The sequence below is a fragment of the Saccoglossus kowalevskii genome, chromosome 5 (genome assembly GCF_978046115.1).
Source record: "Saccoglossus kowalevskii chromosome 5, keSacKowa6.1, whole genome shotgun sequence".
Lineage (NCBI taxonomy): Eukaryota > Metazoa > Hemichordata > Enteropneusta > Harrimaniidae > Saccoglossus > Saccoglossus kowalevskii.
The window spans coordinates 4,502,693-4,516,910 of NC_140645.1; the positions used below are offsets into that span (position 1 = coordinate 4,502,693).

A 14,218-nucleotide genomic window follows, 5' to 3' on the forward strand; every position below is an offset into this window, starting at 1 on the left:
GGAAACAAGTTAGTATCTACGGTGGAATAAAAATGTTGATGAGCCTACTGCACATGGTATTCTCAGCCAGTCTCCCATGCAAGTACTAACCACGCCGGATGCAGCTTAACTTCAGTGATCGGACGAGAACTGGTGTATTCTGCAATGGATTGGCAGTAGGCTGAATATTCGTTGCAATTGGATGTCATTTATTGCTTCGGCTAGGCAAAAAAACATGGGAAAAGTTAGTATGTACGGGAGAATAAAAATGTTGATGAGCCTACTGCACGTGGTATTCTCAGCCGGTCTCCCATGCAAGCACTAACCACGTCCGGTGAGCTTAACTTCAGTGATCGGACGTGAACTGGTATATTCTGCAATGGTTTGACAGTAGGCTGAATATTCGTCGGAATTGGATGTAATTTAATATTTCGGCAAGGCAAAAAATCCCGGAAAAAAGTTAGTATGTACGGTGGAATAAAAATGTTAATGAGCCTAATGCACGTGGTATTCCCAGCCGGTCTCCCATGCAAGTACTAACCACGCCCGATGCAGCTAAACTTCTGTGATCAGACGAGGACTGGTGTACTCTGCAATGGCTTGGCAGTAGGCTGAATATTCGTCGGAATTGAATGTAATTTAATACTTCGGCTAGGCAACAAATCCCGGGAAAATGTTGGTATGTACGGTGGAATAAAAAAGTTAATATGCCTACTGCACGTGGTATACCCAGCCAATCTCCCACGCAAGTACTAACCAAGCCCGATGCAGCTTAACTTCAGTGATCGGACGAGAACTGGTGTATACTGCAATGGTTTGGCAGTAGGCTGAATATTGGTCGGAATTGGATTTAATTTAATACTTCGGCTAGACAAACAATCCCGGGAAAAAGTTAGTATGTACGGTGGAATAAAAATGTTGATGAGCTTACTGCACGTGGTATTCCCAGCCGGTCTCCCATGCAAGTACTAACCACGCCCGATGCAGCTTAACTTCAGTGATCGGACGAGAACTGGTGTATACTGCAATGGATTGGCAGTAGGCTGAATATTCGTTGCAATTGGATGTCATTTATTGCTTCGGCTAGGCAAAAAAACATGGGAAAAGTTAGTATGTACGGGAGAATAAAAATGTTGATGAGCCTACTGCACGTGGTATTCTCAGCCGGTCTCCCATGCAAGTACTAACCACGTCCGGTGAGCTTAACTTCAGTGATCGGACGAGAACTGGTATATTCTGCAATGGTTTGACAGTAGACTGAATATTCGTCGGAATTGGATGTAATTTAATATTTCGGCAAGGCAAAAAATCCCGGAAAAAAGTTAGTATGTACGGTGGAATAAAAATGTTAATGAGCCTAATGCACGTGGTATTCCCAGCCGGTCTCCCATGCAAGTACTAACCACGCCCGATGCAGCTAAACTTCAGTGATCAGACGAGAACTGGTGTACTCTGCAATGGTTTGGCAGTAGGCTGAATATTCGTCGGAATTGAATGTAATTTAATACTTCAGCTAGGCAACAAATCCCTGGAAAATGTTGGTATGTACGGTGGAATAAAAAAGTTGATATGCCTACTGCACGTGGTATACCCAGCCGGTCTCCCACGCAAGTACTAAACACGCCCGATGCAGCTTAACTTCACTGATCGGACGAGACTGGTGTATACTGCAATGGTTTGGCAGTAGGCTGAATATTGGTCGGAATTGGATTTAATTTAATACTTCGGCTAGACAAACAATCCCGGGAAAAAGTTAGTATGTAATGTGGAATAAAAATGTTGATGAGCCTACTGCACGTGGTATTCCCAGCCGGTCTCCCATGCAAGTACTAACCACGCCCGATGCAGCTTAACTTCAGTGATCAGACGAGAACTGGTGTATTCTGCTTTGGTTTGGCTGTAGGCTGAATATTCTTTGCAATTGGAGGTCATTTATTGCTTCGGCTAGGTAAAATATTATGGGAAAATGTTAGTATGTAATGTGGAATAAAAATGTTGATGAGCCTACTGCACGTGGCATTCCCAGCCGGTCTCCCATGCAAGTACTAACCACGCCCGATGCAGCGAAACTTCTGTGATCGGACGAGAACTGGTGTATTCTGCAATGGGTTTGCAGTAGGCTGAATATTCGTTGCAATTGGATGTCATTTATTGCTTCGGCTAGGCAAAAAAACATGGGAAAATGTTAGTATGTACGGTGGAATAAAAATGTTGATAAGCCTACTGCACACGGTATTCCCAGCCAGACTCCCATGCAAGTACTAACCATGCCCGATGCAGATTAACTTCAGTGATCGGACGAGAACTGGTGTATTGTGCAATGGTTTGGCAGTAGGTTGAATATTCGTCGGACTTGGATGTAATATAATACTTCGGCTAGGCAAAAAATCCAGGGAAAAAGTTAGTATGTAATGTGGAATAAAAATGTTGATGAGCCTACTGCACGAGGTATTCCCAGCCGGTCTCCCATGCAAGTACTAACCACGCCCGATGCAGATTAACTTCAGTGATCGGACGAGAACTGGTGTATTCTGCATTGGTTTGGCTGTAGGCTAAATATTCTTTGCAATTGGAGGTCATTTATTGCTTCGGCTAGGTAAAAAATAATGGGAAAATGTTAGTATGTAATGTGGAATAAAAATGTTGATGAGCCTACTGCACATGGTATTCCCAGCCGGTCTCCTATGCAAGTACTAACCATGCCCGATGCAGATTAACTTCAGTGATCGGACGAGATCTGGTGTATTCTGCAATGGGTTGGCAGTAGGCTGAATTTTCGTCGGAATTGAATGTAATTTAATACTTCGGCTGGGCAACAAATCCCGTTGAAAAGGTTGGTATGTACGGTGGAATAAAAAAGTTGATATGCCTACTGCACGTGGTATACCCAGCCGGTCTCCCACGCAAGTACTAACCACGCCCAATGCAGCTTAACTTCAGTGATCGGACGTGAACTGGTGTATTCTGCATTGGTTTAGCAGTAGGCTGAATATTCGTTACAATTGGATGTCAATTATTGCTTCGGCTAGGCAAAAAAACATGGGAAAATGTTAGTATGTAATGTGGAATAAAAATGTTGAAAAGCCTACTGCACGTGGTATTCCCAGCCGGTCTCCCATGCAAGTACTAACCACGCCCAAAGCAGATTAACTTCAGTAATCAGACGAGAACTGGTGTATTCTGCTTTGGTTTGGCTGTAGGCTGAATATTCTTTGCAATTGGAGGTCATTTATTGCTTCGGCTAGGTAAAAAATTATGGGAAAATGTTAGTATGTAATGTGGAATAAAAATTTGATGAGCCTACTGCACGTGGTATTCCCAGCCGGTCTCCCATGCAAGTACTAACCACGCCATATGCAGCTTAACATCAGTGATCGGACAAGAACCGGTGTATTCTGCAATGGGTTGGCAGTAGGCTGAATATTCACTGCAATTGGATGTCATTTATTGCTTCGGCTATGGACGGTTTAATAAAAATGTTCATCAGCCTACTGCACGTGGTATTCGCTGCCGGTCTCCCATGCAAGTACTAACCACGCCCGATGCAGCTTAACTTCAGTGATCGGACGAGAACTGGTGTATTCTGCAATGGTTTGGCAGTAGGCTGAATATTCGTCGACATTGGATGTCGTTTAACGCTTCGGCTAGACACAAAATCCCGGAAAAAAGTTAGTATGTACGGTGGAATAAAAATGTAAATGAGCCTAATGCACGTGGTATTCCCAGCCGGTCTCCCATGCAAGTACTAACCACGCCCGATGCACCTTAACTTCAGTGATCGGATGAGAACTGGTGTATTCTGCAATGGTTTGGCAGTAGGCTGAATATTGGTCGGAATTGGATTTAATTTAATACTTCGGCTAGGCAAAAAATCCCGGGAAAATGTTAGTATGTACGGTGGAATAAAAATGTTGATGGCCTACAGCACGTGGTATTCCCAGCCGGTCTCCCATGCAAGTACTAAGCAGGCCCGACGCAGCTTAACTTCAGTGATCGGACGAGAACTGGTGTATTCTGCAATGGGTTGGCAGTAGGCTGAATATTCGTCGGAATTGGATGTCGTTTAATGCTTAGGCTATGCAAAAAAATCCCGCGAAAAAGTTAGTATGTACGGTGGAATAAAAATGTTGATGAGCCTACTGCATGCGGTATTATCAGCCGGTCTCCCATGCAAGTACTAACCACGTCTGGTGGGCTTAACTTCAATGATCGGACGAGAACAGGTGTATTCTGCAATGGTTTGTCAGTAGGTTGAATATTCGTCGGAATTGGATGTAATATAATACTTCGGCTAGGCTAAAAATCCAGGGAAATAGTTAGTATGTAATGTGGAATAAAAATGATGATGAGCCTAATGCACGTGGTATTCGCAGCCGGTCTACCTTGCAAGTACTAACCACGCCCGATGCAGCTTCTGTGATCGGACGTGAATTGGTGTATTCTGCATTGGTTTAGCAGTAGGCTGAATATTCGTTACAATTGGATGTCATTTATTGCTTCGGCTAGGCAAAAAAACATGGGAAAATGTTAGTATGTAATGTGGAATAAAAATGTTGAAAAGCCTACTGCACGTGGTATTCCCAGCCGGTCTCCCATGCAAGTACTAACCACGCCCGATGCAGATTAACTTCAGTGATCGGACGAGAACTGGTGTATTCTGCAATGGATTGGCAGCAGGGTGAATATTCGTTGCAATTGGATGTCATTTATTGCTTCGGCTAGGTAAAAAATTATGGGAAAATGTTAGTATGTAATGTGGAATAAAAATGTTGATGAGCCTACTGCACGTGGTATTCCCAGCCGGTCTCCAATGCAAGTACTAACGGTGCCCGATGCAGATTAACTTCAGTGATCGGACGAAAACTGGTGTATTCTGCAATGGTTTGGCAGTAGGCTGAATATTTGTCGGAATTGAATGTAATTTAATACTTCGGCTAGGCAACAAATCCCGGGGAAAAGTTTGTATGTACGGTGGAATAATAATGTTGATAAGCCTACTGCACGTGGTATTCCCAGCCGGTCTCCCATGCAAGTACTAACCATACCCGATGCAGATTAACTTCAGTGATCGGATGAGAACTGGTGTATTCTGCATTGGTTTGGCAGTAGGCTGAATTTTCGTCGCAATTGGATGTAATATAATACTTCGGCTAGGCAAAAAATCCAGGGAAAAAGTTAGTATGTAATGTGGAATAAAAATATTGATGAGCCTACTGCACGAGGTATTCCCAGCCGGTCTCCCATGCAAGTACTAACCACGCCCGATGCAGATTAACTTCAGTGATCGGACGAGAACTGGTGTATTCTGCATTGGTTTGGCTGTAGGCTGAATATTCTTTGCAATTGGAGGTCATTTATTGCTTCGGCTAGGTAAAAAATAATGGGAAAATGTTAGTATGTAATGTGGAATAAAAATGTTGATGAGCCTACTGCACATGGTATTCCCAGCCGGTCTCCTATGCAAGTACTAACCATGCCCGATGCAGATTAACTTCAGTGATCGGACGAGATCTGGTGTATTCTGCAATGGGTTGGCAGTAGGCTGAATTTTCGTCGGAATTGAATGTAATTTAATACTTCGGCTAGGCAACAAATCCCGGGAAAAGGTTGGTATGTACGGTGGAATAAAAAAGTTGATATGCCTACTGCACGTGGTATACCCAGCCGGTCTCCCATGCAAGTACTAACCACGCCCGATGCAGATTAACTTCAGTGATCGGACGTGAACTGGTGTATTCTGCATTGGTTTAGCAGTAGGCTGAATATTCGTTGCAATTGGATGTCATTTATTGCTTCGGCTAGGCAAAAAAACATGGGAAAATGTTAGTATGTAATGTGAATAAAAATCTTGAAGAGCCTACTGCACGTGGTATTCCCAGCCGGTCTCCCATGCAAGTACTAACCACGCCCAATGCAGATTAACTTCAGTAATCAGACGAGAACTGGTGTATTCTGCTTTGGTTTGGCTGTAGGCTGAATATTCTTTGCAATTGGAGGTCATTTATTGCTTCGGCTAGGTAAAATATTATGGGAAAATGTTAGTATGTAATGTGGAATAAAAATGTTGATGAGCCTACTGCACGTGGCATTCCCAGCCGGTCTCCCATGCAAGTACTAACCACGCCCGATGCAGCGAAACTTCAGTGATCGGACGAGAACTGGTGTATTCTGCAATGGGTTTGCAGTAGGCTGAATATTCGTTGCAATTGGATGTCATTTATTGCTTCGGCTAGGCAAAAAAACATGGGAAAATGTTAGTATGTACGGTGGAATAAAAATGTTGATAAGCCTACTGCACACGGTATTCCCAGCCAGACTCCCATGCAAGTACTAACCATGCCCGATGCAGATTAACTTCAGTGATCGGACGAGAACTGGTGTATTGTGCAATGGTTTGGCAGTAGGTTGAATATTCGTCGGACTTGGATGTAATATAATACTTCGGCTAGGCAAAAAATCCAGGGAAAAAGTTAGTATGTAATGTGGAATAAAAATGTTGATGAGCCTACTGCACGAGGTATTCCCAGCCGGTCTCCCATGCAAGTACTAACCACGCCCGATGCAGATTAACTTCAGTGATCGGACGAGAACTGGTGTATTCTGCATTGGTTTGGCTGTAGGCTAAATATTCTTTGCAATTGGAGGTCATTTATTGCTTCGGCTAGGTAAAAAATAATGGGAAAATGTTAGTATGTAATGTGGAATAAAAATGTTGATGAGCCTACTGCACATGGTATTCCCAGCCGGTCTCCTATGCAAGTACTAACCATGCCCGATGCAGATTAACTTCAGTGATCGGACGAGATCTGGTGTATTCTGCAATGGGTTGGCAGTAGGCTGAATTTTCGTCGGAATTGAATGTAATTTAATACTTCGGCTGGGCAACAAATCCCGTTGAAAAGGTTGGTATGTACGGTGGAATAAAAAAGTTGATATGCCTACTGCACGTGGTATACCCAGCCGGTCTCCCACGCAAGTACTAACCACGCCCAATGCAGCTTAACTTCAGTGATCGGACGTGAACTGGTGTATTCTGCATTGGTTTAGCAGTAGGCTGAATATTCGTTACAATTGGATGTCATTTATTGCTTCGGCTAGGCAAAAAAACATGGGAAAATGTTAGTATGTAATGTGGAATAAAAATGTTGAAAAGCCTACTGCACGTGGTATTCCCAGCCGGTCTCCCATGCAAGTACTAACCACGCCCAAAGCAGATTAACTTCAGTAATCAGACGAGAACTGGTGTATTCTGCTTTGGTTTGGCTGTAGGCTGAATATTCTTTGCAATTGGAGGTCATTTATTGCTTCGGCTAGGTAAAAAATTATGGGAAAATGTTAGTATGTAATGTGGAATAAAAATTTGATGAGCCTACTGCACGTGGTATTCCCAGCCGGTCTCCCATGCAAGTACTAACCACGCCATATGCAGCTTAACATCAGTGATCGGACAAGAACCGGTGTATTCTGCAATGGGTTGGCAGTAGGCTGAATATTCACTGCAATTGGATGTCATTTATTGCTTCGGCTATGGACGGTTTAATAAAAATGTTCATCAGCCTACTGCACGTGGTATTCGCTGCCGGTCTCCCATGCAAGTACTAACCACGCCCGATGCAGCTTAATTTCAGTGATCGGACGAGAACTGGTGTATTCTGCAATGGTTTGGCAGTAGGCTGAATATTCGTCGACATTGGATGTCGTTTAACGCTTCGGCTAGACACAAAATCCCGGAAAAAAGTTAGTATGTACGGTGGAATAAAAATGTAAATGAGCCTAATGCACGTGGTATTCCCAGCCGGTCTCCCATGCAAGTACTAACCACGCCCGATGCACCTTAACTTCAGTGATCGGATGAGAACTGGTGTATTCTGCAATGGTTTGGCAGTAGGCTGAATATTGGTCGGAATTGGATTTAATTTAATACTTCGGCTAGGCAAAAAATCCCGGGAAAATGTTAGTATGTACGGTGGAATAAAAATGTTGATGGCCTACAGCACGTGGTATTCCCAGCCGGTCTCCCATGCAAGTACTAAGCAGGCCCGACGCAGCTTAACTTCAGTGATCGGACGAGAACTGGTGTATGCTGCAATGGGTTGGCAGTAGGCTGAATATTCGTCGGAATTGGATGTCGTTTAATGCTTAGGCTATGCAAAAAAATCCCGCGAAAAAGTTAGTATGTACGGTGGAATAAAAATGTTGATGAGCCTACTGCATGCGGTATTATCAGCCGGTCTCCCATGCAAGTACTAACCACGTCTGGTGGGCTTAACTTCAATGATCGGACGAGAACAGGTGTATTCTGCAATGGTTTGTCAGTAGGTTGAATATTCGTCGGAATTGGATGTAATATAATACTTCGGCTAGGCTAAAAATCCAGGGAAATAGTTAGTATGTAATGTGGAATAAAAATGATGATGAGCCTAATGCACGTGGTATTCGCAGCCGGTCTACCTTGCAAGTACTAACCACGCCCGATGCAGCTTCTGTGATCGGACGTGAATTGGTGTATTCTGCATTGGTTTAGCAGTAGGCTGAATATTCGTTACAATTGGATGTCATTTATTGCTTCGGCTAGGCAAAAAAACATGGGAAAATGTTAGTATGTAATGTGGAATAAAAATGTTGAAAAGCCTACTGCACGTGGTATTCCCAGCCGGTCTCCCATGCAAGTACTAACCACGCCCGATGCAGATTAACTTCAGTGATCGGACGAGAACTGGTGTATTCTGCAATGGATTGGCAGCAGGGTGAATATTCGTTGCAATTGGATGTCATTTATTGCTTCGGCTAGGTAAAAAATTATGGGAAAATGTTAGTATGTAATGTGGAATAAAAATGTTGATGAGCCTACTGCACGTGGTATTCCCAGCCGGTCTCCAATGCAAGTACTAACGGTGCCCGATGCAGATTAACTTCAGTGATCGGACGAAAACTGGTGTATTCTGCAATGGTTTGGCAGTAGGCTGAATATTTGTCGGAATTGAATGTAATTTAATACTTCGGCTAGGCAACAAATCCCGGGGAAAAGTTTGTATGTACGGTGGAATAATAATGTTGATAAGCCTACTGCACGTGGTATTCCCAGCCGGTCTCCCATGCAAGTACTAACCATACCCGATGCAGATTAACTTCAGTGATCGGATGAGAACTGGTGTATTCTGCATTGGTTTGGCAGTAGGCTGAATTTTCGTCGCAATTGGATGTAATATAATACTTCGGCTAGGCAAAAAATCCAGGGAAAAAGTTAGTATGTAATGTGGAATAAAAATGTTGATGAGCCTACTGCACGAGGTATTCCCAGCCGGTCTCCCATGCAAGTACTAACCACGCCCGATGCAGATTAACTTCAGTGATCGGACGAGAACTGGTGTATTCTGCATTGGTTTGGCTGTAGGCTGAATATTCTTTGCAATTGGAGGTCATTTATTGCTTCGGCTAGGTAAAAAATAATGGGAAAATGTTAGTATGTAATGTGGAATAAAAATGTTGATGAGCCTACTGCACATGGTATTCCCAGCCGGTCTCCTATGCAAGTACTAACCATGCCCGATGCAGATTAACTTCAGTGATCGGACGAGATCTGGTGTATTCTGCAATGGGTTGGCAGTAGGCTGAATTTTCGTCGGAATTGAATGTAATTTAATACTTCGGCTAGGCAACAAATCCCGGGAAAAGGTTGGTATGTACGGTGGAATAAAAAAGTTGATATGCCTACTGCACGTGGTATACCCAGCCGGTCTCCCACGCAAGTACAAACCACGCCCGATGCAGCTTAACTCTAGTGATCGGACGAGAACTGGTGTATACTGCAATGGTTTGGCAGTAGGCTGAATATTGGTCGGAATTGGATTTAATTTAATAATTCGGCTAGGCAACAAATCCCGGGGAAAAGTTTGTATGTACGGTGGAATAATAATGTTGATAAGCCTACTGCACGTGGTATTCCCAGACGGTCTCCCATGCAAGTACTAACCATGCCCGATGCAGATTAACTTCAGTGATCGGATGAGAAATGGTGTATTCTGCATTGGTTTGGCAGTAGGCTGAATTTTCGTCGCAATTGGATGTCATTTAATGCTTCGGCTAGGCAAAAAAACATGGAAAAAAGTTAGTATGTACGGTGGAATAAAAATGTTGATGAGCCTACTGCACGTGGTATTCCCAGCCGGTCTCCCATGCAAGTACTAACCACACCCGATGCAGCTTAACTTCAGTGATCTGACGTGAACTGGTGTATTCTGCATTGCTTTAGCAGTAGGCTGAATATTCGTTACAATTGGATGTCATTTATTGCTTCGGCTAGGCAAAAAAACATGGGAAAATGTTAGTATGTAATGTGGAATAAAAATGTTGAAGAGCCTACTGCATGTGGTATTCCCAGCCGGTCTCCCATGCAAGTACTAACCACGCCCAATGCAGATTAACTTCAGTAATCAGACGAGAACTGGTGTATTCTGCTTCGGTTTGGCTGTAGGCTGAATATTCTTTGCAATTGGAGGTCATTTATTGCTTCGGCTAGGTAAAAAAATTATGGGAAAATGTTAGTATGTAATGTGGAATAAAAATGTTGATGAGCCTACTGCACGTGGTATTCCCAGCCGGTCTCCCATGCAAGTACTAACCACGCCCTATGCAGCTTAACATCAGTGATCGGACGATAACCGGTGTATTCTGCAATGGGTTGGCAGTAGGCTGAATATTCATTGCAATTGGATGTCATTTATTGCTTCGGCTATGGACGGTTTAATAAAAATGTTCATCAGCCTACTGCATGTGGTATTCACAGCCGGTCTCCCATGCAAGTACTAACCACGCCCGATGCAGCTTAACTTCAGTGATCGGACGAGAACTGGTGTATTCTGCAATGGTTTGGCAGTAGGCTGAATATTCGTCGACATTGGATGTCGTTTAACGCTTCGGCTAGACACAAAATCCCGGAAAAAAGTTAGTATGTACGGTGGAATAAAAATGTTAATGAGCCTAATGCACGTGGTATTCCCAGCCAGTCTCCCATGCAAATACTAACCACGCCCGATGCACCTTAACTTCAGTGATCGGATGAGAACTGGTGTATTCTGCAATGGTTTGGCAGTAGGCTGAATATTGGTCGGAATTGGATTTAATTTAATACTTCGGCTAGGCAAAAAATCCCGGGAAAAAGTTAGTATGTACGGTGGAATAAAAATGTTGATGGGCCTACAGCACGTGGTATTCCCAGCCGGTCTCCCATGCAAGTACTAAGCAGGCCCGACGCAGCTTAACTTCAGTGATCGGACGAGAACTGGTGTATTCTGCAATGGGTTGGCAGTAGGCTGAATATTCGTCGGAATTGGATGTCGTTTAATGCTTAGGCTATGCAAAAAAATCCCGCGAAAAAGTTAGTATGTACGGTGGAATAAAAATGTTGATGAGCCTACTGCATGCGGTATTCTCAGCCGGTCTCCCATGCAAGTACTAACCACGTCTGGTGGGCTTAACTTCAATGATCGGACGAGAACAGGTGTATTCTGCAATGGTTTGTCAGTAGGTTGAATATTCGTCGGAATTGGATGTAATATAATACTTCGGCTAGGCAAAAAATCCAGGGAAATAGTTAGTATGTAATGTGGAATAAAAATGATGATGAGCCTAATGCACGTGGTATTCGCAGCCGGTCTACCTTGCAAGTACTAACCACGCCCGATGCAGCTTCAGTGATCGGACGTGAATTGGCGTATTCTGCATTGGTTTGACAGTAGGCTGAATATTCGTTGCAATTGCATGTCATTTATTGCTTCGGCTAGGCAGAAAAACATGTGAAAATTTTAGTATGTAATGTGGAATAAAAATGTTGATGAGCCTACTGCACGAGGTATTCCCAGCCGGTCTCCCATGCAAGTACTAACCACGCCCGATGCAGATTAACTTCAGTGATCGGACGAGAACTGGTGTATTCTGCAATGGATTGGTAGTAGGCTGAATATTCGTTGCAATTGGATGTCATTTATTGCTTCGGCTAGGTAAAAAATTATGGGAAAATGTTAGTATGTAATGTGGAATAAAAATGTTGATGAGCCTACTGCACGTGGTATTCCCAGCCGGTCTCCAATGCAAGTACTAACCGTGCCCGATGCAGATTAACTTCAGTGATCGGACGAGAACTGGTGTATTCTGCAATGGTTTGGCAGTAGGCTGAATATTTGTCGGAATTGAATGTAATTTAATACTTCGGCTAGGCAACAAATCCCGGGGAAAATTTTGTATGTACGGTGGAATAATAATGTTGGTAAGCCTACTGCACGTGGTATTCCCAGCCGGTCTCCCATGCAAGTACTAACCATGCCCGATGCAGATTAACCTCAGTGATCGGATGAGAACTGGTGTATTCTGCATTGGATTGGCAGTAGGCTGAATTTTCGTCGCAATTGGATGTCTTTTAATGCTTCGGCTAGGCAAAAAAACATGGAAAAAAGTTAGTATGTACGGTGGAATAAAAATGTTGATGAGCCTACTGCACGTGGTATTCCCAGCCGGTCTCCCATGCAAGTACTAACCACGCCCAATGCAGCTTAACTTCAGTGATCGGACGTGAACTGGTGTATTCTGCATTGGTTTAGCAGTAGGCTGAATATTCGTTACAATTGGATGTCATTTATTGCTTCGGCTAGGCAAAAAAACATGGGAAAATGTTAGTATGTAATGTGAAATAAAAATGTTGAAAAGCCTACTGCACGTGGTATTCCCAGCCGGTCTCCCATGCAAGTACTAACCACGCCCAAAGCAGATTAACTTCAGTAATCAGACGAGAACTGGTGTATTCTGCTTTGGTTTGGCTGTAGGCTGAATATTCTTTGCAATAGGAGGTCATTTATTGCTTCGGCTAGGTAAAAAATTATGGGAAAATGTTAGTATGTAATGTGGAATAAAAATTTGATGAGCCTACTGCACGTGGTATTCCCAGCCGGTCTCCCATGCAAGTACTAACCACGCCCTATGCAGCTTAACATCAGTGATTCGACGAGAACCGGTGTATTCTGCAATGCGTTGGCAGTAGGCTGAATATTCATTGCAATTGGATGTCATTTATTGCTTCGGCTATGGACGGTTTAATAAAAATGTTCATCAGCCTACTGCACATGGTATTCGCAGCCGGTCTCCCATGCAAGTACTAACCACGCCCGATGCAGCTTAACTTCAGTGATCGGACGAGAACTGGTGTATTCTGCAATGGTTTGGCAGTAGGCTGAATATTCGTCGACATTGGATGTCGTTTAACGCTTCGGCTAGACACAAAATCCCGGAAAAAAGTTAGTATGTACGGTGGAATAAAAATGTTAATGAGCCTAATGCACGTGGTATTCCCAGCCGGTCTCCCATGCAAGTACTAACCACGCCCGATGCACCTTAACTTCAGTGATCGGATGAGAACTGGTGTATTCTGCAATGGTTTGGTTGTAGGCTGAATATTTGTCGGAATTGAATGTAATTTAATACTTCGGCTAGGCAACAAATCCCGGGGAAAAGTTTGTATGTACGGTGGAATAATAATGTTGATAAGCCTACTGCACGTGGTATTCCCAGACGGTCTCCCATGCAAGTACTAACCATGCCCGATGCAGATTAACTTCAGTGATCGGATGAGAAATGGTGTATTCTGCATTGGTTTGGCAGTAGGCTGAATTTTCGTCGCAATTGGATGTCATTTAATGCTTCGGCTAGGCAAAAAAACATGGAAAAAAGTTAGTATGTACGGTGGAATAAAAATGTTGATGAGCCTACTGCACGTGGTATTCCCAGCCGGTCTCCCATGCAAGTACTAACCACGCCCGATGCAGCTTAACTTCAGTGATCTGACGTGAACTGGTGTATTCTGCATTGCTTTAGCAGTAGGCTTAATATTCGTTACAATTGGATGTCATTTATTGCTTCGGCTAGGCAAAAAATCCCGGGAAAAAGTTAGTATGTACGGTGGAATAAAAATGTTGATGGGCCTACAGCACGTGGTATTCCCAGCCGGTCTCCCATGCAAGTACTAAGCAGGCCCGACGCAGCTTAACTTCAGTGATCGGACGAGAACTGGTGTATTCTGCAATGGGTTGGCAGTAGGCTGAATATTCGTCGGAATTGGATGTCGTTTAATGCTTAGGCTATGCAAAAAAATCCCGCGAAAAAGTTAGTATGTACGGTGGAATAAAAATGTTGATGAGCCTACTGCATGCGGTATTCTCAGCCGGTCTCCCATGCAAGTACTAACCACGTC

The 14,218-nt window shown here is 43.5% G+C and overlaps 59 pseudogenes; all 59 read right to left on the reverse strand.

The window, feature by feature from the left end:
• Nucleotides 1-41: 41 nt before the first annotated feature.
• LOC146744867 (5S ribosomal RNA) lies at nucleotides 42-161 on the reverse strand (annotated as a pseudogene).
• A 95-nt stretch (nucleotides 162-256) lies between these two features.
• Nucleotides 257-375, reverse strand: LOC146744868 (5S ribosomal RNA; annotated as a pseudogene).
• A 96-nt stretch (nucleotides 376-471) lies between these two features.
• Nucleotides 472-591, reverse strand: LOC146744869 (5S ribosomal RNA; annotated as a pseudogene).
• A 96-nt stretch (nucleotides 592-687) lies between these two features.
• Nucleotides 688-807, reverse strand: LOC146744870 (5S ribosomal RNA; annotated as a pseudogene).
• A 96-nt stretch (nucleotides 808-903) lies between these two features.
• On the reverse strand, nucleotides 904-1,023 carry LOC146744871 (5S ribosomal RNA; annotated as a pseudogene).
• A 95-nt stretch (nucleotides 1,024-1,118) lies between these two features.
• On the reverse strand, nucleotides 1,119-1,237 carry LOC146744872 (5S ribosomal RNA; annotated as a pseudogene).
• A 96-nt stretch (nucleotides 1,238-1,333) lies between these two features.
• Nucleotides 1,334-1,453, reverse strand: LOC146744873 (5S ribosomal RNA; annotated as a pseudogene).
• Nucleotides 1,454-1,764: 311 nt separating this feature from the next.
• LOC146744874 (5S ribosomal RNA) lies at nucleotides 1,765-1,884 on the reverse strand (annotated as a pseudogene).
• Nucleotides 1,885-1,980: 96 nt separating this feature from the next.
• LOC146744875 (5S ribosomal RNA) lies at nucleotides 1,981-2,100 on the reverse strand (annotated as a pseudogene).
• Nucleotides 2,101-2,196: 96 nt separating this feature from the next.
• Nucleotides 2,197-2,316, reverse strand: LOC146744876 (5S ribosomal RNA; annotated as a pseudogene).
• A 96-nt stretch (nucleotides 2,317-2,412) lies between these two features.
• On the reverse strand, nucleotides 2,413-2,532 carry LOC146744877 (5S ribosomal RNA; annotated as a pseudogene).
• A 96-nt stretch (nucleotides 2,533-2,628) lies between these two features.
• LOC146744878 (5S ribosomal RNA) lies at nucleotides 2,629-2,748 on the reverse strand (annotated as a pseudogene).
• A 97-nt stretch (nucleotides 2,749-2,845) lies between these two features.
• Nucleotides 2,846-2,965, reverse strand: LOC146744879 (5S ribosomal RNA; annotated as a pseudogene).
• A 96-nt stretch (nucleotides 2,966-3,061) lies between these two features.
• On the reverse strand, nucleotides 3,062-3,181 carry LOC146744880 (5S ribosomal RNA; annotated as a pseudogene).
• A 95-nt stretch (nucleotides 3,182-3,276) lies between these two features.
• LOC146744881 (5S ribosomal RNA) lies at nucleotides 3,277-3,396 on the reverse strand (annotated as a pseudogene).
• Nucleotides 3,397-3,464: 68 nt separating this feature from the next.
• LOC146744882 (5S ribosomal RNA) lies at nucleotides 3,465-3,584 on the reverse strand (annotated as a pseudogene).
• Nucleotides 3,585-3,680: 96 nt separating this feature from the next.
• Nucleotides 3,681-3,800, reverse strand: LOC146744883 (5S ribosomal RNA; annotated as a pseudogene).
• A 95-nt stretch (nucleotides 3,801-3,895) lies between these two features.
• LOC146744884 (5S ribosomal RNA) lies at nucleotides 3,896-4,015 on the reverse strand (annotated as a pseudogene).
• A 523-nt stretch (nucleotides 4,016-4,538) lies between these two features.
• LOC146744885 (5S ribosomal RNA) lies at nucleotides 4,539-4,658 on the reverse strand (annotated as a pseudogene).
• A 96-nt stretch (nucleotides 4,659-4,754) lies between these two features.
• On the reverse strand, nucleotides 4,755-4,874 carry LOC146744886 (5S ribosomal RNA; annotated as a pseudogene).
• Nucleotides 4,875-4,970: 96 nt separating this feature from the next.
• LOC146744887 (5S ribosomal RNA) lies at nucleotides 4,971-5,090 on the reverse strand (annotated as a pseudogene).
• A 96-nt stretch (nucleotides 5,091-5,186) lies between these two features.
• On the reverse strand, nucleotides 5,187-5,306 carry LOC146744888 (5S ribosomal RNA; annotated as a pseudogene).
• Nucleotides 5,307-5,402: 96 nt separating this feature from the next.
• On the reverse strand, nucleotides 5,403-5,522 carry LOC146744889 (5S ribosomal RNA; annotated as a pseudogene).
• Nucleotides 5,523-5,618: 96 nt separating this feature from the next.
• Nucleotides 5,619-5,738, reverse strand: LOC146744890 (5S ribosomal RNA; annotated as a pseudogene).
• A 95-nt stretch (nucleotides 5,739-5,833) lies between these two features.
• LOC146744891 (5S ribosomal RNA) lies at nucleotides 5,834-5,953 on the reverse strand (annotated as a pseudogene).
• A 96-nt stretch (nucleotides 5,954-6,049) lies between these two features.
• LOC146744892 (5S ribosomal RNA) lies at nucleotides 6,050-6,169 on the reverse strand (annotated as a pseudogene).
• A 96-nt stretch (nucleotides 6,170-6,265) lies between these two features.
• On the reverse strand, nucleotides 6,266-6,385 carry LOC146744893 (5S ribosomal RNA; annotated as a pseudogene).
• Nucleotides 6,386-6,481: 96 nt separating this feature from the next.
• LOC146744894 (5S ribosomal RNA) lies at nucleotides 6,482-6,601 on the reverse strand (annotated as a pseudogene).
• Nucleotides 6,602-6,697: 96 nt separating this feature from the next.
• On the reverse strand, nucleotides 6,698-6,817 carry LOC146744895 (5S ribosomal RNA; annotated as a pseudogene).
• Nucleotides 6,818-6,914: 97 nt separating this feature from the next.
• Nucleotides 6,915-7,034, reverse strand: LOC146744896 (5S ribosomal RNA; annotated as a pseudogene).
• Nucleotides 7,035-7,130: 96 nt separating this feature from the next.
• Nucleotides 7,131-7,250, reverse strand: LOC146744897 (5S ribosomal RNA; annotated as a pseudogene).
• A 95-nt stretch (nucleotides 7,251-7,345) lies between these two features.
• On the reverse strand, nucleotides 7,346-7,465 carry LOC146744898 (5S ribosomal RNA; annotated as a pseudogene).
• A 68-nt stretch (nucleotides 7,466-7,533) lies between these two features.
• LOC146744899 (5S ribosomal RNA) lies at nucleotides 7,534-7,653 on the reverse strand (annotated as a pseudogene).
• A 96-nt stretch (nucleotides 7,654-7,749) lies between these two features.
• LOC146744900 (5S ribosomal RNA) lies at nucleotides 7,750-7,869 on the reverse strand (annotated as a pseudogene).
• A 95-nt stretch (nucleotides 7,870-7,964) lies between these two features.
• On the reverse strand, nucleotides 7,965-8,084 carry LOC146744901 (5S ribosomal RNA; annotated as a pseudogene).
• Nucleotides 8,085-8,607: 523 nt separating this feature from the next.
• Nucleotides 8,608-8,727, reverse strand: LOC146744902 (5S ribosomal RNA; annotated as a pseudogene).
• A 96-nt stretch (nucleotides 8,728-8,823) lies between these two features.
• On the reverse strand, nucleotides 8,824-8,943 carry LOC146744903 (5S ribosomal RNA; annotated as a pseudogene).
• Nucleotides 8,944-9,039: 96 nt separating this feature from the next.
• LOC146744904 (5S ribosomal RNA) lies at nucleotides 9,040-9,159 on the reverse strand (annotated as a pseudogene).
• A 96-nt stretch (nucleotides 9,160-9,255) lies between these two features.
• LOC146744905 (5S ribosomal RNA) lies at nucleotides 9,256-9,375 on the reverse strand (annotated as a pseudogene).
• A 96-nt stretch (nucleotides 9,376-9,471) lies between these two features.
• LOC146744906 (5S ribosomal RNA) lies at nucleotides 9,472-9,591 on the reverse strand (annotated as a pseudogene).
• Nucleotides 9,592-9,687: 96 nt separating this feature from the next.
• Nucleotides 9,688-9,807, reverse strand: LOC146744907 (5S ribosomal RNA; annotated as a pseudogene).
• A 96-nt stretch (nucleotides 9,808-9,903) lies between these two features.
• On the reverse strand, nucleotides 9,904-10,023 carry LOC146744908 (5S ribosomal RNA; annotated as a pseudogene).
• Nucleotides 10,024-10,119: 96 nt separating this feature from the next.
• LOC146744909 (5S ribosomal RNA) lies at nucleotides 10,120-10,239 on the reverse strand (annotated as a pseudogene).
• A 96-nt stretch (nucleotides 10,240-10,335) lies between these two features.
• Nucleotides 10,336-10,455, reverse strand: LOC146744910 (5S ribosomal RNA; annotated as a pseudogene).
• Nucleotides 10,456-10,552: 97 nt separating this feature from the next.
• LOC146744911 (5S ribosomal RNA) lies at nucleotides 10,553-10,672 on the reverse strand (annotated as a pseudogene).
• A 68-nt stretch (nucleotides 10,673-10,740) lies between these two features.
• Nucleotides 10,741-10,860, reverse strand: LOC146744912 (5S ribosomal RNA; annotated as a pseudogene).
• Nucleotides 10,861-10,956: 96 nt separating this feature from the next.
• Nucleotides 10,957-11,076, reverse strand: LOC146744913 (5S ribosomal RNA; annotated as a pseudogene).
• A 96-nt stretch (nucleotides 11,077-11,172) lies between these two features.
• Nucleotides 11,173-11,292, reverse strand: LOC146744914 (5S ribosomal RNA; annotated as a pseudogene).
• Nucleotides 11,293-11,815: 523 nt separating this feature from the next.
• Nucleotides 11,816-11,935, reverse strand: LOC146744915 (5S ribosomal RNA; annotated as a pseudogene).
• Nucleotides 11,936-12,031: 96 nt separating this feature from the next.
• LOC146744916 (5S ribosomal RNA) lies at nucleotides 12,032-12,151 on the reverse strand (annotated as a pseudogene).
• Nucleotides 12,152-12,247: 96 nt separating this feature from the next.
• LOC146744917 (5S ribosomal RNA) lies at nucleotides 12,248-12,367 on the reverse strand (annotated as a pseudogene).
• A 96-nt stretch (nucleotides 12,368-12,463) lies between these two features.
• Nucleotides 12,464-12,583, reverse strand: LOC146744918 (5S ribosomal RNA; annotated as a pseudogene).
• Nucleotides 12,584-12,679: 96 nt separating this feature from the next.
• LOC146744919 (5S ribosomal RNA) lies at nucleotides 12,680-12,799 on the reverse strand (annotated as a pseudogene).
• Nucleotides 12,800-12,894: 95 nt separating this feature from the next.
• Nucleotides 12,895-13,014, reverse strand: LOC146744920 (5S ribosomal RNA; annotated as a pseudogene).
• A 68-nt stretch (nucleotides 13,015-13,082) lies between these two features.
• LOC146744921 (5S ribosomal RNA) lies at nucleotides 13,083-13,202 on the reverse strand (annotated as a pseudogene).
• Nucleotides 13,203-13,298: 96 nt separating this feature from the next.
• LOC146744922 (5S ribosomal RNA) lies at nucleotides 13,299-13,418 on the reverse strand (annotated as a pseudogene).
• A 96-nt stretch (nucleotides 13,419-13,514) lies between these two features.
• On the reverse strand, nucleotides 13,515-13,634 carry LOC146744923 (5S ribosomal RNA; annotated as a pseudogene).
• A 96-nt stretch (nucleotides 13,635-13,730) lies between these two features.
• LOC146744924 (5S ribosomal RNA) lies at nucleotides 13,731-13,850 on the reverse strand (annotated as a pseudogene).
• A 96-nt stretch (nucleotides 13,851-13,946) lies between these two features.
• LOC146744925 (5S ribosomal RNA) lies at nucleotides 13,947-14,066 on the reverse strand (annotated as a pseudogene).
• Between the last annotated feature and the right edge of the window lie 152 nt (nucleotides 14,067-14,218).